This window comes from Bubalus bubalis, chromosome 20, assembly GCF_019923935.1.
Source record: "Bubalus bubalis isolate 160015118507 breed Murrah chromosome 20, NDDB_SH_1, whole genome shotgun sequence".
Classification (NCBI taxonomy): Eukaryota; Metazoa; Chordata; class Mammalia; order Artiodactyla; family Bovidae; genus Bubalus; species Bubalus bubalis.
The window spans coordinates 10,522,154-10,545,086 of NC_059176.1; positions in this window are offsets into that span (position 1 = coordinate 10,522,154).

A 22,933-nucleotide genomic window follows, 5' to 3' on the forward strand; every position below is an offset into this window, starting at 1 on the left:
TGAGCCCAGCGAGGTTGGGTGACTTCTCTAAGGTCACACAGCCTGCAAGGAGCAGAAGCAGGATTAGACTCCAGGCCTGTCTGACCTCAGAGGCTGGGTTCTTACTCACCACAGTGCACTCCTGAGGCCCTGATTCATGCCTGGGACAAACACTGGATTCTTCCATCAATACACTTTGTGTCACTAGTGTTTCCAGCAGTTTTCTAGGATGAAAGTGAAAGTGAAGTTAGTCGTCTCCAACTCTTTGCGACCCCATGGACTATAGCCTACCAGGTTCCTCCGTCCATGGGACTTTCCAGGCAAGAATACGGGAGTGGGGTGCCATTTCCTTCTCCAGGGGATCTTCCCGACCCAGGGATTGAACCCGGGTCTCCTGCATTGTAGGCAGATGCTTTACCATCTGAGCCACCAGGGAAATTATCTGTAAAAGCTTCATGAATGCCAACTTGCTGCCAGCCTAGAGAGAGCTCAGAACATTGCCTGTGTTCAGGACTATTAGAGCCACAGAGGCTTTGAAGATCACATCCTATAACCCGAGGGAGTTTGTTGACTAATCTCCTCCCTGAGGACAGGGCCACCGTGATCCATCCCAATGTCCCTGGGCCTGGTACAGATTCACTGCTCAGGGATGCTGGGTCATAGATGATGCGGAGTTAGGGTCCTGCTGCCTCTGAGCGATGGCCCCCACCTCTGGCTCTGCTGAGAGGCACCTCTGGGGGCGGGGGCAGTCAAAGACCAGCTGTGGAGCCCACACTCCGGCAACAAGGAGGGAGGCACAGCCCTGGGGCCTGTCCAAGGGTTAGCTCATGGCCAGGACCATGACATCTTCTGGTGGAAGCTTTCAGAGGGGTCAGTCAAGCCCCCGAGACACGTGTTACACTCAGTCACTGTGGTGGAGGAAAGTACCTTGGCCGTCGGTCCCTTTTCTGTGCCAAGCATCTGTCTGCCCCTGGGCCACATTGTCCCTGAAAGTAACATCACAATGCCAAGAAATTACGTCACCTTCTCTCACTGTTGTGTCTGTACACCCAGAATGCCACACTGGCCCGGACACAGAGGAGGCCTCTGTAAACATTTTTGAACACTGTACAATATTTAAAACTGCTTAGTCCAGAATGACAGCCCTCTAAGAGGGCTGGATGTGACTGACTCTCATGATAGCCTGGAGATAAAAGGGGACTTTATACACCAAGCGCTTTCTTTCAAAAATCAGGACAGCTGTCCAATCCTGGAATGTGTGTGTGCATGTGTGAGTGTGTGTGTGCATGTGTGAGTGTGCTGGGGTATTCATGTATATGTGTGTGTGTGTTGGGTTATGTGCGCATGCGTGTGTTTGCATGCCTCTGTGTCTGCATTATATGTGTGTATGTGTTGGGTTCATGTGTGTGGTGGGGAAACAGGGTCAGCTCCAAGGTGGGTGGTGCTGGTGGCCACTTGGTCGGATATCAGGGAGGGGTCCAAAGGGCTTGGCTGAAGCAGAAGCTAGTGATTGATGAAGCAAATGGGCCACAGTGATGGATCTGCCCCCAAGGAGGAGGGCTGGGGATTGAGCTAATGACTCAGCAAAGGTCAGGAGTGAGACAGATGCAGAGAGGACCAGTAAATGAGGAACAGGGGAGTGGAGGGTGGAGGGCAGGCCCTTGGCTCAGCAGCCAATAAGGTCGTGCTGCTTCTGCTGAGCGCTGGTGTTTCCTGGGCATCCCGTGTGCTGGCCACCCTGACAAGCCCTTACTAACACCTTCCCCTGCAATCCATGTCCCAGCCTCAAGGTGCAGGGCTCTTGCACCCATCATTAAAGGCGCAGCACCCTTCATCCATCATCAGTGCAGGGCATGACCCAGACACACAAGCTGACTTGTTCAAGGTCCCACAGCTGGTGAGTGGTGATGCTGGGGGCAGACTCTGAGCTCAAGTTGCTGCATTGTGTGAGGATCAGCTGCTTGTTGCAGGGATGTTTTTACCTGCTGTGATGCTTACTCCACGTGTCAGCTTGGCTGTATGTCTAGATATGTGGCTAAACGTTATTCTAGATGCTTCTGTGAGGGTGTTCGGGGATGAGATTAACATTTAAATTGCCGAACTTTGAGTAAAACAGGTTGTCCTTCCTAATGTGGGTGGGACTCATCCGATCAGTTGAAGTCCTGCTTAGAACTGAATACTGACTTCCCCCAGGAAGAGGGAACTCTGTACAAGACTGCCACTGGACTTGAGTCACAGCATCGTCATCCTCCTGGATTCTCCAATTTGCTAGCCCATCTTCCATGTGCTCGATTTGCTCGTCTCCATAATCATGCAAGCTGCAATTATGTGTGTATTTTGTTGTTAGTTACTAAGTCAAGTCTGACTCTTTTGTGACCCCATGGACTGTAGCCTGCCAGGCTCCTCTGTCCATGACATTTTTCAGGCAAGAATATTGGAGTGGGTTGCCATTTCCTCTTCCAGGGGATCTTCTCAACCTAGGAATTGAACTCTCGTCTCCTGAATTTAGTAGGCGGATTCTTTACCAGGACGCCAGCAGAAAAGCCTATACAGGTAAAGAATTCACCTACCATTGCAGGAGATGCAAGAGACGCAGGTTCGATCCCTGGATGGGGAAGATACCCTTGAGAAAGAAATGGTAACCGACTCCAGTATTCTTGCCTGAAAAATCTCATGGACAGAGGAACCTGGCGGGCTACAGTCCATAAGGTCACAAAAGAGCTGGACACGACTAAACACCTAAACACACACATACATATACACATAATACGTGTGTGTATCTTACTGGCTCTTTTTGTCTAAAAAAATCCTAAGGCACCTTCCCAAGAGTGGAAGTCACAGTAGGAGTAAGAGCCTAGGACTGGGCCACCTGAAATTGACTCTCATGGAGGCGTCCTGGAATCCAGCATGGCCCAGGAAGGAGATCCAGCCAGGGATCTGTGAGTGGTGAGAAGGTTCCGGGGGATGGGGGGCTAGGAACAGAGTGGGCCAGTGTGAGGGGAACAGGCAGAAGGGGTGACTGGCAGGAGAGGAGGCCAGAGGACCTGGAGCCTGAGGGGCTGTCTGTCCACCTTGAGGCCATCTCAGTGTCCCGGAGTCAGACTCCCCGACCCCCAGGTACTGATTGTTAGGATCCAATTTACATAGCACAAGTGTGATGTGCGGGCTGCTCAGTGGGAGACAGATACTGTGAAGGGGGCAAAAATAGAAGCAAAGTCCCTGGAAAGCCACATGCTAGCCTAAGGAGGTAGAGTCAGGGAAAGAGAGAGAGATTAGAACCTACCCTTTCCGGGTCTTGAAGATGGAGGATGGTGCTGAAAGACAAGGAAATCAGCAGTCCCTGGAAGCTGGAAAAGGCAGACAGTGGATTCCCTGCTCCCCAACCCCACCCTCGGGTACAAGCCAGCCCTGCTTATTCCTGGGTCGGAGCCCTGTAAGACCCATCATGGACTTCTGACCTCCAGGATTGTAAGATGATAAATGTGTGCTGTTTTAAAGCCCTAACTTGTTAGAGCAGCTGATTGGTTTCCTCTGAGGCCTCCTTGGCTTGTGGATGCCTGTCTTCCTGGGTCCTCACCTGCTCTTTCCCCTATGCATGTCTGTGTCTTCTTTTCTTTCTTTTTTTTTTTTATTGGCCTAGTCATGTGGCAAGTGAGGTCTCAGTTCCCTGACCAGGGATCGAACACATGGCCCCTGCCATGGAAGCGTGGAGTCTTAACCACTGGAACAGCAGGGAATTTCCTGTGTCGTCTACTTTTAAGACACCAGTCAGACTGGATGAAGGCCCACGGGGATGACCTCATTTTAACTTAACCACCTCTTCAAGGCCCTGTCTTCAAACACAGCCCCCTTCAGAGGGGCTGGTGGTTGGGGCTTCAGCATATGAATTTGGGGGACATAATTCAGTCGATCACACCATGCTGGAGAAGGAAATGGCAACCCACTCCAATATTCTTGCCTGGAAAATGCCACGGACAGAGGAAGCTGGCAGGCTGCAGTCCGTGGGGTCTCCAAGAGTCGGACACGACTAGTGGCTGAGCACACGCCTTGTAAGGTACAGGCTGGTTTCCCCGCTTACTACCTGGGAAGCTGACTCTGCAAGTGACAAATGCCCTGGCCCCAGCTTGTGGCCGGCACATGGTGGGGCCGTGTCCTGTCCATCTCAGGCCAAAGCTCCCCTCGCCGCCAGTCACTCGGCCTGGAAAGCAGACTGTCTCATTTTCCGCACTGCAGGATTCCACCCACCCCTCCCCCGTCAACCAGGCACACCTCATCAGCATCGGGGTCCTGGCGAGAGTGGGGCCCTGGTCTTGCCGCACAACCTCACACTGCATCAGGCATCGTCTCCTTGGCTGTGGGCGCGGGGTAATCAAACAGCCCTGAGTCAGATGTTGCGGAATTAACAATCCTCCACATGGTATAAACAGAGTCTAAATCAAATGCCAGAGAAAGGATATTGCCTTTTAAATCGGTCCTGACAGCTGTGGAAAATATCATGCCCAAGTCGAACCCTTCCATACAACAGACGTTAATTCTTCAAGGACTCCTCGACGGGTCCTCTGGATCGTTTGTAAGATTTTATTTTATTATGGATTGGATGTATTGAAGTAAGACTATAATCTTATTGTGCTCTGACCTCTGTTTTTATAGCTCTGTATAAACAGCAGTTACCGTATTAGATGGAGAGATGTTTACAGATGGAGAAATAAAAACACTCCGATTTACTGTGTTGTGGAAACCTGAAACCAGCCCACGGCAGGGCCTGGGTTTTGTTCGTCCGGGGCCCGGTCCTGATGGGAGTCGACAGCTTTGACGGGCAGGAACACAGAGCAGGGCGCCGGCCCTGGGCTCCTTTCCACGGGAGGATGCAAGCTCGTGGCTCCAGACTGCCAGGGCTTTGCCGCAGACTTCTCTCTGAAGGCTCTGTGATACCGACTGTTTGGATCTCCGGGTTGGACGTGGATGGAAGAAGGCTTCGCGATCGAGAAGCTTTGGTTTCTCTTCTCCACGTTCATCGCTTCCCCGATGCAGAGGCTGTGCAGAGGCAGGACCTGGGTTTCAGAGCTGGGCTGACCTGGGCTTGGTCCAGACTCTATGTTTAATGATACTGTGACCTTGAGCTTTAACTCTCCCAGTCTGGGATTTCACCTGCGAACTGTGGGACTGAAAATACCTGTGTCACAGGTAATTTTTTAAAAAAAATTTTAATTTTATATCAGAGTATAGCCCATTAACAATGTTGTGACAGTTTTCCGTGTACAGTAATACATACACACGGATCCCTTCTCCCCCAAACTGCCCTCCTATCCAGGCTGCCACATAACATTGAGCAGAGTTCCCTGTGTTATGTAACTGGACTCTGCTGGTTATGCATTTTAAGTATAGCAGTATGTACATGTCCACCCCAAACTTTGCTCTCTAAGTCTGTGGGTCTGTTTCTGTTTTGTAAATAAGTTCATTTGTATCACTTCTTTTTAGATTCTGCCTGTAAGGGATGTCATAGGATAGTTCTTCTTCTCTGTCTGACTTACTTCACTCAATATCTAGACCTGTCCATGTTGCTGCAAATAGCATTATTTCATTCTTTTTTAATAGCTGTGTAATATTCCACAAGGAACGAAAAGGACATGATGGAAGGCCGGGCCTTCAGGAAAGTTCCTTTCCTTTGCCCTCCTCTTCCCTTTTAAAATCCTGTTCTACGTTGGTGAGGGAGGACCCAGTCGTCCTCGGTGAGTGGTTTTCTCGTGGTGGCCCTGGGCCGCATTCTGGCACTCACTTGGCTCCCCAAAGAATGACCTCAGCCTCGGTTCATTCCTTCTTGACTCATCGTGTGGAAGGCCAGCTGGGGACACGTGCAGGGAGAAAGCAAGGCAGAGGATGTGAAAGTGTCAGGACGTGCGGCCAAAGGAAGTTTGTTGTTGTCGTTCAGTTGCTCAGTCGTGTCTGACTCTTCGCAACCCTAAGGACTGCAGAACACTGGGCTTCCCTGTCCTTCACTATCTCCTGGAGTTGGCTCAAACTTGTGTCCACCTGATGCGAAGAGCTGACTCACTGGAAGAGAAAGTTTAACTGGGAAGTTAACCTTGAGTGAAAACTCAATGAGTTTCCCGTGTAAAGATGCACATACACACTCGGGAGAAGAGGACCCCGGGCAGGGGGAGCAGCAGATGCAGACAGAGGTGGGATGAGGGACAAGGATGGGGATGAGGTTAGGGACATGGTGGGGTCACATGGGGCCAGATGTCCAGATCTTGTCACGCAAATGGGTGTCCACCCGCTGGATACCAGGGTCCCAGTGTCTCTCAATGTTACAGGCCACTGGGAGAGTTTGGGGGTGTTATAAACTGAATGTGTCCTCCCAAATTGGTATATTGAAGCTCTAACCCCCAGTGTGATGGTATTAGGAGGTGGGGCCTTTCAGGGGTGATCAGGTTTAGATGTACTCATGAGGTTGGAGCCCCCATGGTGGGATTAGTGCCCTTTTAAGAAGAGTTACCAGAGCTCTGTCTCTGCTCACACGCCAAGAGGTCCTGTCTACACACAATGTACACGGGCATCCAAGCCAGGAAGACAGGCCTCACCAGGAATGAAGTCTGCCAGCATCTTGGACTTCTAGCCTCCAGAGCTGTGTGAAATAAATGTCTGTTGTTTATACCAGCCAGTCCTGGGTATTTCATGAGAGTAGCCAGGGCTCACTAAGAGGGGAGCATTCCCTGTGTCAAATCATGGCTTGGATGGGCCTGTCGACAATTTAGTTCGTAACAGCCAGATCAAGGGATTGCCCAACAATTGTTAAAATCAAGTGTCCATTTTTATGAGAAATCATAATAGAAAATAATATTAGAATGGAATCTATTGGGTTGGCCCAAAAGTTCAACAAGATGTTATAGAAAAACCCAAATAAATTTTATGGCCAACTATATATATATCTGAATCACTTTTCTGTATAGCAGAAATTAATACAACATTATAAATCAACTATATTTCAATAAAAGAATTAAAAGAATCAACTATCAATTGAATAATTGTTAGAATGATTTTTTGAGCCATTCTTACTATAATTAATATCATCTGTTTTTTATATACACATACATTTATTAAAATATATTAAATGCTTTTCAAAGTTGTATTTATACATCAATTCATGTCCTGATTTGTGTTGCCATAGTAGTTAACAAACATATTATCCCCTCTGCATAAGGAGCCTCTAAATTTGCTGCCAACACTGGCATTCTGTGCCTTCTCCTTCCACCTCTGCATGTCTCAAGTCCCAAGCACTAATGTTCTAAATGTCACCCTACTCACCCCAGTCCACACTATGCCAGCCACTGGGCTCTTTAAGCTTCAGGCTACATCCTTCATCTTCACTTGGCCGCCTTCACTGGCCTTTCTCTCAATGAAGACTTGCCCCGTGTCTCTGCATTCACGTAGCAAGAGTGTATGACACGTCTGCTTGTGTTACTGGGGAGATGGCTGTGAACAAGGCAGAGACTCCACCTCATGCAGCTGACATTGAAGGGGGAATGAGATACAGAAATATGACCTGCTCCACCTGCCAGGAAACAGTGAGTGCCAAGGGGAGAGGTGGAGCAGGGTGAGAGGACGGAGTTCAGGCTGGGAGTGCTCAAGGAGAACCCTGCTAACAAGGCTTTGTTCCTGCCGATGTAGAAGACTTTCCGAGCCACCCATACTAGGTAGCTTGTGACTATTTCTATCCCAAATCAGGGCATTTTAGATGCAGTAAAAGGTCTGTGGGGAGAGAGGAGAGCCCTGAAAGAACTGTACCTATTTATACACTGATTTTGGTTTATTCTCATTTCTAGGGCTTCACATGGGCCCATGTGGAGGGCAGGGGAAATGATGGACACTGTACCCAGGGAGGCTGTTAGTGGCCTGCCGGGGTCAGGTGTTAACCTAGCAAATCCATCACATTCAGTTCAGTTCAGTCACTCAGTTATGTCTGACTCTTTGCAACCCCATGGACTGTAGAATGCCAGGCCTCCCTGTCCATTACCAACTCCTGGAGTTTACCCAAACTCATGTCCATCAAGTTGGTGATGCCATCCAACCATCTCATCCTCTGTCGTCTCCTTCTCCTCCTGCCTTCAATCTTTCCCAGGATCAGGGTCTTTTCCAATGAGTCAGCTCTTTGCATCAGGTGGCCAAAGTATTGGAGTTTCAGCTTCAACATCAGTCCTTCCAGTGAACACCCAGGACTGATCTCCTTTAGGATGGACTGGCTGGATCTCCTTGCAGTCTAAGGGACTCTCAAGAGTCTTCTCCAACTCCACAGTTCAAAAGCATCAATTCTTCGGTGCTCAGCTTTCTTTACAGTCCAACTCTCACATCCATACATGACCACTGGGAAAACCATAGCCTTGACTAGACGGACCTTTATTAGCTGCTGTTGCTGGTTGTCAGGCTCTAGACTGGGGGGTAGGAGGGGTTCTTCTTCCCAGAGCCAGATGTGGCTCACCTCTTATTCTCCTCCACTTCAGTCCTCCCACTGCATGTGCCTGCTCTCCTGCAAGTGTGGCATTGGACACGAGAAGGGAAATTATGGTTTTCTTCAAATAGACAGTGGCCTGGAACACAAGGGAGGGTGCAGACTGGTTCTGGATGGTTCTAAATAGCGATGAATGCTGCAGTTCAATTCAAAGAGCCCTTTTAAACGAAGAATGTTGTCCTGGAGGGAAGCACCCTGCTTCAGAGCTCCCAGTGCAGAGGATGTTGGAGTTGAGTGGGAAGGAAGACTGTCTGATGGAGGAGCTGCATGGCCTCTGCCATCAGGTGAGGGTCTGGATTCCCTGCTCCTTCTTGATTTGAGTGTCTGTGAGTCCAGGGCAGTGGTTCTCCACCCATGGCAATTTTACCCCCAGGGGACTTTTGACAATGTCTGGGGATGTTTTGGGATCATCCCACCATGGCGGGGGCAGCGAGGTGAGGCAGTGTTCCTGGGATCTAGTAGGTACTAGCCAGAGATGCTGCTAAATGTCTTCCTATGCTCACCATAACCCCTTCTTCCCCAACAAAGAATGTTCTGGCTCAAAGTGTCCATAGGGCTGAGATTGAAAAAACCTTGGGGCAGATAAATATTTAGCTCTAAGGAGGGCCTCAGAAAAGTTGGGGCACTTGGAAGATGGGGAAACTGAGGCCCAGGGAGGGGAAGGGGTTCACAGAGGGTCCCATGGTAAATTAGGGGCAGAGCGGAGGCTAGGACATGACTGAGACCTCATTCAGTGCCCACTCTATTCCAAGCCACCTCAGCAGCTGGTTCACCCCAGAGACCCTGGTTTTTGCCAGCATTTGACGTAGAGACATCAGTGCTCAGTCTAGCTAAGGGTTAAGGCAACACTGTGTCTGCGGCCCTGTGTTAGCGTAGACACAGCCTCTGCTTACTGTGTGGCCACAAGCTGGGAACGTGTGTTTTCACTTTCCCCCACCAGAATCTGGACCAAATTCAAACCAGACTCGCCATCTCATCCCTGAGTCACAAACCCAAGTAGGCCTCCATATGCATCTATCTTATGGTCTAACACAGCCAGCATGGGCAAAGGTTCACCCTTAGCAAAAACCAGTGGCTTTTCTGCCTGTGGTCTATGACACAGTTGACAGATAGACGCTTTGGGACAAAATGGTTCAGTTAGATTTTTCATTCCTCGATTGTCAGGATGGGTCTACGAGAGAGGCTTCCAGTGTGAGGTTTGCATGTGGCCATCTCCTAAAAAGCTCCTTCCAAGACGGGAGAGGTAGGGCTTCTCAGAAGAGCGTTTTCTCTTACTGGACCTCAGATCACCAGAAAAGTTTGGGATCCTCCCTCAGAATATGATGCGAAAGGGAGACACCGGCTGGGATGCCTGACTTACGTGTTTGTTATACAACCACGTTGAGGGGTAGGCTTCAGGGTTCCAGTCTTTTCCTCCTGTGAGAGCCTGGTCCATGGCTCTGGGCTGTCTGCATGTTCCCGGCTGGGAGGTAGCCCCCAAGGCAGATGTCACCGGTGTCCCAAGGAAGGAGGGGGAGAAGGTGGGTATGGAGAGTCTGAGCCTTGGGTGGCCCATAAATTATATAATTTTAATTTAAATTTTTCTCACTCTTTATTTCGAAATAATTATAGACTCACAAGAAGTTTCAAAAATAGGCCCAAAAGGTCCTGTGGACCCTCTTCTCCCAACTTCTGTCAATGGTGACAACTCACATGTGTTATAAAAGCCAGCACGTGATTTGGTGCAATGCAGGGAGGTGGACTCCAGGCTTTGCTTGGATTTCCCTTTTTTTTTTATTTGCCATTTTAACACATGTTCATGTGGCTTTATTTTCATGTATTTTTGTGTATCTTCCATGACATTTTATCCCATGTGTAGATTCGTGTAACTACCACCATGGTCAGGATTGAGATGATGCATCTCCAGGAACTCTCTCCTGCTTCCCTGCGAGAATGACACCCACCTTTCTCATGCCTGATGCTCCCCCCTCCTCACTCTGCATCTCTATGATTTGGTCAACTCAAGGAGCCATGGGGTATGTAACCTTTTGAGATGGGCTTTTCTTCACTCAGCACAATGCCCTTGAGATTCATCCAAGCTGGTTCTTTTTTATGATGGAGGAGTAGTCCGTGGGATAGATGTAGCATGGTTTGTTTCATCGGAATCCCATCGGGATTGTCGAGTCTGCCCAGTGGGTGGTGGCTGCTTCAGACATGGTGACAAGGAATGACACCACTCCTTTGTTGCAGTCCATGGAGGATGTGCCTTGGAGATGGGCATTATTATTCCTTTTGACGAATTTGCACATTTACTCAGCACACTTATTTGTCACGGACTCTGTGTAATGTAAAGAACTCAATGGTGAAAGAGAGAACCAATTCAGAGTCTCAGTGGAGGGGACCATATTTAATACATAAACAGGAAAATAGATACTTATATCTTCTGATGAGGGCTTTAAAGAAAAGAGCCAGGTTCTAGGAGAGAAGAGAACTTCAGTATGGATGCTTCAGTCCTTTCCCAGCAAGATGAAGAAGTGTTAGTTCATGGAGGGGAATAGCATTCCAGGCCCAGGAACAGCATGTGCCAGGGCTCAGAGGCTGGAAGGAAGTGCATATTTTGGAAGAATGGATGGAATGATTCAGGGGGTGGAGGTCAGGTTGGGCTGGATCATGTGGGTCCTTGAAGGTGGGACATTCTATTTCCATGGCAATGGGAAGCCTGCAGAGCATTTAAACAGAAGACACATGTTGTATGGGCTGTTTCACAGAGACCATGCTGGCTGGGGTGTGCATACTGGACCAGTGAGCACAGAAGCCAAGAGACTTATTGGGAGGTCATGGTGGCCTGGTCTATGCCTTTGGCAGTGGAAATTAAGAGTGGAGAGATTGGAAGGTTGATAGTCAGGAGGTGGAAGAGATGTGATCCATGTGTGGTGGTACCTTGGGGCCTGATATGATCTGGGGCTCAGCAATGTAGCTCTGGGTTTGTGATTATGGAAAAGGGCTGCTTGAGGTGGTAGAAAGCACAGACAAGTTCTGGGGAGAGTGGCTCAGTTCAGCATCTGTCTCCATCTTCTTTTGGCTTCCTGGGCTTGAAGTGACTTAGTGTCACCCAGCCTTTATTTTCTCAACAGTAAAATGGGTATAATCATTATCTGCAGGACCAAGTGGTTTCAAAGACCAAGTGGGATGCTCTGTGCATAGTACCCGGCCCAGTGGCTAACGCAGCAGCCTCTCAGTGAGTGATAATCATCTCCCCTCATTGAGGACACAGGTTGGGTCTTGTTGAGCCTGGTCTCGCCAGCATCCAGCAAGGGCCTGACGTGAGACAGGTGCTCCATAAAGTCTTGTTAATTTCTTCCCTTTCCTTGAATTTCCTTGAGCGTCTTTCTGTCTGGGGACACGTGGTCAGCGCTGGGTGGCTGTGGGGCATGGGAGTGGCAGTGCAGAGGACTTGGGGGACAGACTGGACTGCCTGGGACACTTGGAGGCATTGATACTGGAACATTTTCTCTTTCCCTTTTAGAGTGTGTGATTCATACTACCCACTGGCCTTCCGGGCTCTAAAAAGCATGCCCCAGGGAAAGGGGTTGGCAACAAAGACTTTGCAGTCCTAAGGGGCAGCGATCTACCGTATCGCCTTCATTTGAAGTGGGTGATCTTTCTCCTCCCTCGTACTTTCCAGCATGTTTTGGAGTCAAGGTACATCCTGCATCTGTGTGCATGCTCACACCCTCCCCTCCCCCCCCAGCTGAACTGTTGTTAAATCTTTCAGTTGATGGTATTTTATATGGAGGAAATCTGGCTGTGCTTGGCTTCCTGGACCCGCCCCACCCCCCTTCCCCGTGATGTATTAAGTCACTGTGAATTAGGCCAGCGAGCCAGACAGATCCTGTCTGAAGGTTTTCAGAGTCCCTCGGCGGTGGCGGTCTCTCTTGGCCGTCCAAAGCTTCTGAGAGTAGATGGAGATATTTTATTATTTGGTAGCAGATAACTTCCTCAGTGTGGTCTCCTGGGGGTTATTACTGGTGAACTCAGAGTCATTTGCTACGCATCAGATTTTACCCTCTGACAACGCAAACCATTCAAGGAGAGGAATTCCCATCAATGGTGTGTGCGCACTGCAGGGTGGGTGTTAACAGTGAGGTGCCTGGTGCTGGGTGAGCCGTCCAAGGGAACTAACTCCCTTGCACCCTGCCCCTGAGAGTGGACAGTCATGTCTGAGCTTTGGTGAACAGGGCAGGGGGTCCAGATGACCTCAGAGAGAGGTCAGCACCCAGGCCAGCAAGCACACGAGCTCTTGCGTGGGTGACGGGGTATGAAGAGTGGAAGGGGAGGCTGAGTGATGCTGGAGGGAGAAACCCTCTTAGTCCACGTGCATTGGGTTTCAGGGTGGGTGGAAGCCCGTGACCTGGTGGTCTCTGGTCCCCAGGGCTACTCTTGTTCAGCAGCGTTGGACAACCCAGTATGAGAGGTTCTGATTGTGAACGTGGCTGGCTGTGGGCTGGCCCTCCCGCTCTCAGTTCTGTGGTTTGAACACACTCGTCTTTTCCAAAGGACAGCCCTCAGAGAGGTGGCGGTGCCCGGCATGGGTCTGGGTCCTGGGCTGTCACTCTATGTGTTCCTGTTCGATGGGTGGAGAACAAGGTCCCTCTCATGGGATGGGGAGGTGCCTGGCTCTGCAGAGACCTCACAGGACAGGGACATAGCCCTAGAAGCCCATTCTGTGTTCTCAGGATGCTGTGATCAGCCTGGGGCAGCATGTCCTGTGAGCACCCACTGTAGACATTTCTCTCTTCCTTCAGTCTCAGGCAGACCTTGGGCTTCTCCAGCCCTGGGGATTTGCTGTGAGTGCGAAGGAGACAGAACCAATCAGTGCAGAGGTTTCTAGATGGTAGGGCCCGGAGCCTGGGGGCCTGAGGGGGTGGCTCAGGGCAGCTGTGAGGATGGTGGGAATGGAGACGGCGGAGCTCGGCCCCGGAGTGCTCCCCTCCCCCACACGGAGCAGCCCCCTTTCCATCTGTTTTGAATATCGCGGTTCCTGGTGACACGACTTCTGACGGAGCTTGGCTCTGTGGAAGATGCGGGTCCAGCTTGCCAGCCACCGCAGCCCAAGTGCTCAGGGACCTCAGCCTCCTCGTTCTTTTCTGATCTGACTCTGGGCTTCATCTTCTTCTTCCTGCTCTGTTTCCCTTTGGCTGATTTCTTCACGTCGCCTTTCTATTACAGTTTATGCATCTTTTTATGTGCTCTAGATCCTACTTGGTGCCGAGCCAGGCAGGACAAACTGACTGAGTCACAAGGTTTGCCCCTCTGTCCTCTGTGTTCCTCTTTGTCTTTAGGATCAAGGCCAAGGTCAAAGCCAAGCCTTGGTCAGCGGGGCAGAGGGTGTGGAATGATCCTGAGACCACTACCCCGGCATCCCCCTACTCCCCGTCTGCTGTTGCACATCCTCACACACACACACACACACACACACACACACACACGAAGACACCTCCCTGGGTGCATGAACGTTCCCCCCACCAGTGCCCACTACTTGTCCCAAGCCATCTTGGGGACTCCTGCCCCAGCCCAGGCCACATTCCTTTTATAGAATGTTTGTTTGGCTTTTCTTCTGCCCTGTAAACACTTGGGGAGCCTGAGGGCATGGTGTGCGTGTGGGCGTGCTCAGTCATGTCCAACTCTTTGTGACCCCATGGAATGTAGCCCGCCAGGCTCCTCTGTCCGTGGAATTTTACTGGCAAGAATACTGGAGTGGATAGCCATTTCCTTCTCCAGGGTATCTTTCTGACCCAGGGATCGAACCTGGGTCCCCTGCATTGCAGGGAGATTCTTTACTGCTGTGCCAATGTGGAAAAGGAAATGGCAACCCACTCCAGTATTGCTGCCAGGAAAATCCCATGGACAGAGGAGGCTTGTGGGTCACAAAAAGTTGGACATGACTGAGCACATGCACACACACACACACACACACACACACACACACACACGGCTTCCCTGCTGGCTCAGTGGTTAAGAATCTGCCTGCACTGCAGGAGACCCAGGTTCGATTCCTGGGTCAGGAAGACACCCAGGAGAAAGGGATGGTGACTCACTCCAGTATTATTGCCTGAAGATTTCCATGGACAGAGGGTCCATGGGATCTCAAAGAGTCAGACATGACTGAGCGACTTTCACTTTGAGGGCATGGTAGGCGCTCTTTAAAGAAAAGCAAAGGATGAGTCTCCAGTCTGGGGGTGGATCTAGACTCAGCTGATCTTTCCCGCAGAGGCTGAAACCCTCAGTGGAAAAAGCGAGGGGTCTGGTCTTAGGAAGGTGGCAGTACTGACGGACCAGGGGTCCTGGGCGGGGGACGCTGAGATCCCGCTCTGCCGCCTGCTCTCAGGGGCCCTCTTCTGGGATGGGTTGTGTGATGGCCTGGCCCCCTCCCTGCTGCGCTGTCCTGGAGATGAGGGCACAGGACACAGGGTGGCATGGGGTCCTTGAGCCCCTTGGCTGGCCAAGGTGCAGGTCTTTCCCAGATGCAGCCTTGGGTGGCGTGGCCCATCCCGATTGTCTGATGGGGGGGCATGTGGGTGGCCTGGGGTGTCCACTTACTGCTCTACATTCCTGGGGCCACCTGGAAGCCTTAGGGAAAGGCGGCAGAGTGGCAGGACTACCTGCCTGTGTCCTCCTGGCTGGCCAGACCCCTCCCACCACCGGCACTTGCAGCCACACTCAGATCCATTCCCCCCTTTCATTCTCCACTCCTGTGCCCTGAAATACCCGTCATCACTGGTCTGCAGCCCCCTACCCAGGTGTTCACTCCCACCCCACACTAAGCCCACACATGTCCTTTCAAACGCACGCACAGACCATGAAGACACCTCTTGCTCTTTTCCTCTCTGAGGAAGGGTGAGGGGGGCAGCACCTGGCATTTTGCCTGTGCGTCCACTTCCCCTCTCTGCCCTGTACACGTATGTCCTGTTGGCATCAGCTGCCCAAGTTCTCTGGGGACCTGCTCCTCTCTGATCTCAGTGCACAGGGTTCAGCTGAGGCTGAGCCCACCAGCGAGCCAGGCCAGGCAGAGCAGAGGCCAGCCTCCCTCTGGCACAGGACCCAGCTTGGCCAACGGGAACCCTGGACTGGAACCTTCCAGAAGGTGGCTGTCCCTTGGCTGCACTGGTAGACTGAGGATCCAGAGCTGTGTGGGGTGAACTCACATGGGGAGGCGGGGCAGAGTCCAGACCGAGGACTGTGTTCCTCTGACACCATGAGGCTCCCAGGCAGCCTATGCCCAGAACTGGAACCACCCTTGAACTCCCTTAGAGGCACCCATCAACTCTCTTTTTGCCCAAATGAGTCTGGGTTGAGGTCTATCCTCTGCACCCAGAAGCATCCTGAGTGGTACAGTGGGGACTTGGAATGGTGCCTGGCCACAGGGCTCTTTTCTGCAGAGCCCTGGATCTGCTGGGCAGTCAGGTTTGATGGGAAGAAAAGTAGGTCACGTGGTTGGTTACACGATGGTGCCAGGCTTGGGGATCAGGACTTCCAGCTCTGAATCCTTACTCTTCCTTTGTCTGTCCCTCTTCGGGGCAACTTCAGGCCAGCTGCCCTCATGCCAGTCTGTCAAGCTGCTTGGGGTCCCTCTGAGAGTAAGCGGTGCTTAGAAAAGGAGCAGCCAGGCTGTCAGGGTGGCAGGCCCCCAGCCATCTTCGCCCCTTCTAAGATGGGGGTAGGGTTACTGAGGGTGGGAAGGGCGGCTCCATATTTTCTAAATTTGTTCAATTGTTCTTTAATAAACAAGACTGTTTGACATATAAATAAACTGTATACAGCAAAATCCACCCCTAACACATATGTCACCTCTTCCAGGGACTTCCTGCTCCCACCTGCCAAGTTAGGACTCCCCCATGTTCCTTCTGTACTCACCTTCAGGTGACCCATGTCACTCAGGACTGGGGGTGGCTTGCTTGCATCCAGCATAAGACTCTTGGGGACGCGGACTGTCTTCATCCTATCTGTTTGCCAGCTTTACATCAGACACACAGTAGGTGGTGAATAAAGGTTTGATCCCTGGGTGAATAAAGGTTTGAACCCTATCCCCATCTTAGAAGGGGAGAAGATGGCTGGAGGCCTGCCACCCTGACAGCCTGGCTGCCCCTTTTCTAAGCACCGGTTACTCTCAGAGGGACCCCAAGCAGCTTGACAGACTGGCATGAGGGAAGATCCCCTGGAGAAGGGAATGGCAACCCACTCCAGTATTTTTGCCTGGAGAATTGCAAGGACAGAGGAGCCTGGAGGGCTACAGTCCATGGGGTTGCAAAGAGTTGGACACAACTGAGCAACTAATACATTTCCCTTTCTGTACTTTTTCTAGCCAGACAAACTTGGACCTGAGCTGGTCGCTTTTTAAAGCTCAGTTTTATCTGTGGCAAATGTGGTTAATAAAATTCTTCTCCAAGAAATGCTGTGACAGATCCTTTGATGCTGAGTCCTGGATCTTCTCGGCCCATCTCCAAGTTCACCTGAGCTGTGCTGGACCGCGTCCGGCCGGAGGATGGTTCTCCTTCTCAAGAGGTGCAGTCACTCTGCTGTTCTGCTTGAGGGCCTTTTCTGGCTCCAGATCACCTTGAGGGTTGTCCCCAGCTGGCTCCTGCAACTCAGAATTGCAGGGGAGTTCTCACCTTGGGAGAAACCCTTTGCCAATGGGGGTGGGGGTCCGGGGATGAATGCAGCAGCCTCCACTTCCTCCTATGGGACGATTCTGAGGTGGTCCCATAATTTCCTAGAGGTGCGTCCCCATGCAGGTGGAGCCCCAGTACCTGTAAGGTGACTAATGCTTTAGCACGTCCTTCCTGCCCTGCTCGGCTCCTCTGTCTCCTTTTCACTCTTCCTGGGACAACCTCCAAATGAAACAACTGTGCCCAAGTCCTGGTCTCAGGGTCTGCTTTGGGGAATGCAGAGAGAGACAACCGTTTTGAAGGTAAAATGAGACGGTCCTTCTCACGAGCTTAGCACCGTCTCTGGCATGTAGTTAAGGCTTCATAACTGTGGGCCATTGTAGCTACATCGCTATCCTTACGTCATCAACACTGTCACCATCGCCATCCCGCAATCATCAAAATCATGTCTCCTCTTTAGACGAAGCCTGCCTGATTAATTCCCCCATCTTCCCACCTCCCCCCACCCCCCTACAGAGAATGTGAGAGTGGGCACTGGACGTACTCGTGCTCCAGATCAGCCATCAGTCAGATGGCCCAGGATCTTGTCCCCGGTCTTAACACCTGCCAGGGACCCTGCCGCAGCTGCTCTTTCTGCTGTTCTCCCTTTGAACTGTAGGGTAGAGGTTCAAGTGTCCCCCTTGGATCAAGGCCAGGGAAGCCCACCCCTCCCTGTGGGCCTGGCAATCCCCACCAGCCGCGTTCCAGCAGGAAGATGCAGTGATTTGCAGAAGGCAGTCATTTTCTGCGCCCAGATGGCTGCACCAACCCCCACTCCAGCCCCTCCCCAAACAAGACACACATCCCTCCTGCTCCATGGTCCAGTGATTAAAGCAAACATATTCAAAGCAACAAGTTGTGCCAAATCAAAGGAAAGACAAAGAATGCATAAAACCCCAGCAGTTTAAATTTCATATTGGAATATCAAAGCAATATTGAAATATAGGAATATCAAATACCAATTCATTATTTTTTTTAATGTTTTGCGTTTACAGACTCAATTTCAGTGGGATAAAGCCTCCTCTTTTTAAGGGGCTCCTGTATAATATAAACTTCATTGGTTTTAAAGGAAACAGATTGGAAACCTGGTTCACAGATAGATTTTCTTTTTCCTGTTCGTGTGCAGCTGTGAAAGGTCTACAATGTAAGGCGACCCAGAGATATTTGTTGATTTATTAGTCAAGTCATCAAGGTCTCATGGAAGAGCGCTTATACACTTGGTGTCATGCTGGGTGCTGGGGAGACATGTAGAAATGGAGAAAGTGGTATGTCATGGTTCCTGCCTTCAAGGAATTTTAGTCCCTTTCCTCAAGTAGGACTGACTCTTATCATATTAGTCCGAATTCTCCAGAGCAATAGAATATATGTAATCGTATGCATATATTATATGTGTGTGTATTTTATATATATATATCTTTTGAGAGATTTATTTTAAGAAATTGTCTTGTGATTGATAGTCCAAAATTTGCAAGTCAGGCCAGCAAGCTGGAAATTCCAGCATGTGTTAATATTGCCATTCTTAAGTCCACAGGCAGACTAGAAGCAGACTTCTTCCTCCTCGGGAAACCTGTCTTTGTAGTTAATGTCTTCAGCTGACTGGATGAGGCCCACCCACATTATGGAGGGTAATCTGCTATACTCAAGGTCTGCTGATTTAAAAGTTAATCTTTACTCAAAATCTTCTTATTTAAGGATTAATCACATCTTAAAAATACCCTCACAGCAACATCAAGACTGATATTTGACTAAGCAATTGGCACCATGTCTTGGCCAAGTTGATGCATATAATTGACTATCACATTTGTCAAATGACCTGAAAGGAGTATAAAATCCAGTGCTAAGTTTGCCAGGTTGCCAAACCTCTCCAATGTACCCAGCGTTGTTCCAAGAACTGAAGAAAATGTGGGAAACAGGCTGACAGGGCTTCAGATTCTCTACTGGTGGAAACCTGGGGATGCGAGAGTGGACAGATATATGAATGAGACAAGTTTGGGGAGCGGGAGGAGCCATGGAGAAAATGGGCCAAGGCAGTATGATGGAGAGAAGTGACATGAAGATTTGGGTGGATGGAGAGCAATTTTGATAGAATGGATGGTCACTTCTTTGGGGAGATGACATCTCAGCTGAGACTGAATACCAAGAAGCAGCCAAGGATATGACAATTGGAAGGAAGCATGTTCCTGGCAGAAGGAATAGCAAGTGCAAAGCCCCGAGGTGGGAAACAGTCTTTCATAGTCTGAGGTCTGAAAGAAAGCTCATATGGCAAGAATGAGGAGAGAGATGATGTGTTGTGGGTTGGAAGGATAGACAGTAGTTGAAACATTCTGGAACTGGGAAGTCATCGATATTCTAAAATTGACGGGAAGGCTTTGGAAAGTGATAAGCAAGGAATTTATCCTTTCTGAGAGTCTCTCTGGCTGTTGGTAGAAATAGATGTAGGGGAATAGGGGTGCAAATGGGGAGCTCAGTTTTGAGATGGTTGCAAAAATTCATGGGAGAGAACATGGCTTCTTGAATGGTAGTGTGAAGAGCTCTGCAAATCCTCTCCCTAGTGAAATAACAGTAACTGTTGAAAATTAAAAACAAAACAAAACACAACCATGAAAATCTCTGCAAATTGTTCTAAGGCATACAAAAAATAAAGAAACATTTATTTCAGAAAGTCTATTAAATTGCCACAATGGATGTACAATCCACTCCCTCCTCCCTAGGGGTACTGGGGAAATGAACACATTTTCAGCAGGCTTTCCATATTTTTCTACATTTGCTTCTTTTTGTCCCCCTTCTCTTACAAGGATGGTGTTTAAAAAAAATTAATGCACATTTAATTTTTCTTGACTCAGTTTAATTAACTAATTAATTAATTTCTAAGCTCCCTATTCCCCAGCTTAGAATGACAGAATCTCTATATTAGGTGAGTGCAGCCAAGAACACAGGATCGATCCTTCTTGCCCTAGCTCTCAGTTGAGGCTACAGTATATCCTCAGGAGGTACAGACCACTAGCATTTCTCATCTCCCCAGCTCTGTGCTGCAAAGGTTCTAGTCCAGGCAGGAGCGGCTAAGAGTTCTGGGGGTTTCCTCCTCTACTTAGCTGCATTTGCAGGGCAGAAGCTCTATCCCAGGTGAGGTAAGACAAAATTATTGGGGCCCCAGTCACCAGTTTGCTCATAAGGTGGAAGCTACATTAGCAAAGACCAACAAGAAAGTAAAAGGCTTGAACAACATTATAAATCAATTGCTGCTGCTGCTACTAAATCGCTTCAGTTGTGTCCGACTCTGTGCAACCCCATAGATGGCAGCCCACCAGGCTCCCCCATCCCTATATCTAACAAATTTCCATAAAGCCCAACAACAGAAGAATATATTCTTCTCAGTGCACATGGAATATTCTCTAGATTAGACCATACGCTAGGTCATAAAACATGCTTCAATAACTTTTTAAATGGTTAGGATAATACAAAGTATCTTCTCCAACCACAGTGGAATGACATTAGAATCAATAACAGAAGGAAAACAGGGGAATTAATAAACATGTGGAAATTAAACAACATATTCCTAAATAACCAGGGGGTCAAAGACTATATCACAAGGAAAACTAGAAAATACCTTGAGACTAGTGAAAATGATACAAAATACTAAAACATAGGAATGCAGCTAAAATAGTTCTTAGATGGAGATGTATAGGTGTAAGTGTCTATATTAAAAAAGATCTAAAAATCAATAAATTAAACTTCTATCTTAAGATACTGGAAAAAAGGCAAACTAAACCTAAAACAAGAAGATGGAAGAAAATAATAAATAGTAGAAAGGAAATAAGTGAAATAGAGAACAGAGAAACATCAATGCAGTCAAATCTTGGGTCTTTGAAATGATCAACAAAGCTGACAAATGTTTAGCTAGACTGATCAAGAAAAAAGAAAAAAGATTATAGTTACTAAAATCAGGAATGTAAGAGGGACATGGCAGCCACCTTTACAGAAATAAAAAGAATTACAAAGGGATTCTATAAATAACTATGCCAACAAGCTAGATAGCTTAGGTGAAATGGACAGGTTGCAAGAAACACTCTATCAAAACTGAGTCAAGAAGAAATAGAAAATCTGAATAGACCTATAATAGGTAATGAGATTGAATCAGTAATTTTAAAACTTCTCACAAACGAAAACATCAGTTTACCTGGTGAATTCTACCAAACACTTGAAGAAGAATTGATATCAATTCTTCACAAAGTGTTCTAAAAAAGGAGTGAACATTTCCCAACTAATACTAGGAGGGCAGTATTAGCCTAATACGAAACTAAACACAGCTATTACAAGAAAACTATAGATCAATATCCCTTATAAATATGGATGCAAAATGCTCAACAAAATAATAGCTAACCACATCTAGCAATATATAAAAAGTTTTATATACTATGACCTTGTGGGATTTATCCTAGGAATGCAAGGTTGGTTCAACATTCAAAATCTGTCTTATCAATAGAATGAAGGACAAAACCTACATAAATATCTCAGTAAGTACAGAAAAAACATGGACAAAACCTAATACTCTCTCATGATAAAAACTCTCGACAAACTAGGAGTAGAAAGGGACTTCCTTAACCTGACAAAGAACATCTATGAAAATCCCATCACGAATATCATACTTAATAAGTGAAAGACTAAATATTTCATCCCTAAGATCAGGAATATGACAAGAATATCTGCTCTTGCCAATTCTGTTTATCATTTCTGTTGTTGTTCTGTTGCTAAGTTGTATCTGACTCTTTTGAAACCCCATGGACTGTAGCCTGCCAGGTTTCTCTGTCTGTGGGATTTCCCAGACAAGATTACTGGAGTGGGTTGCCATTTCCTTCGCCAGGGGATCTTCCCAGACCAGGGAATGAACACGTCTCCTGCACTGGCAGGTGGATTCTTTATCACTGAGCCCATGTCTTCTGCACTGGCAGGTGGATTCTTTATCACTTGGGAAGCCCATCAACCATTCAGCCAGGGCATTTATGCAAGAAAGTTAAAGAAAAGTCATCCAGATTAGAAAGAAAGAATTCAATCATCTGTATTTACAAATGACATGATCTTGTATATGAAAATCTCTGAAAATTCATTAAGACCCTTTGACAAATTTAATCACATTTTAGGATAAAAGATCAATAAACAAATTCAACTGTAATTCTACAAGGTAGCAGTGAATAACATGAAAAATGAAATTAATAAAACTTTTCCATTTATAATAGCATCGAAAAGAAGAAAATACTTAGGGAGAAGCTAATATAAAGTGTAAAATATACACACTGAAAGTCACAAAGCATTGTTTAAAAAATTAAAGAAGACTCAAACAAATGGGGAAACATCCTGCGTTCATGGATCAGAAGACTTAAGATAGCAACACTACATAAATCAATTTATTCCATACAAATCCTATCAAAATTCCAGCTAGTGTTTTTTCACAAATTGGTAAGTTGATCCTAAAATCCATATTGAAATTTAAGGGACCCAGATTAGCCAAAACAATCTTGAAAAAGAAGTACAAAGTTGGAAAACTCACACCTCTCAATTTCAAAACTTATTACAAAGCTATAGTATGGCATTGACATAAAAGCAGATATATTGAACAATAGAATAGAATTGAGAGTCCAGAAATGAACTCTCAAATATATAGTCAATTGATTGTCCACTAAGACGTCAAAACAATTCAATGAGGGAAAGAATAGTGTCTTCAATGAAAAGTACTGGGACAACATGAAATCCACATGCAAAAGCACAA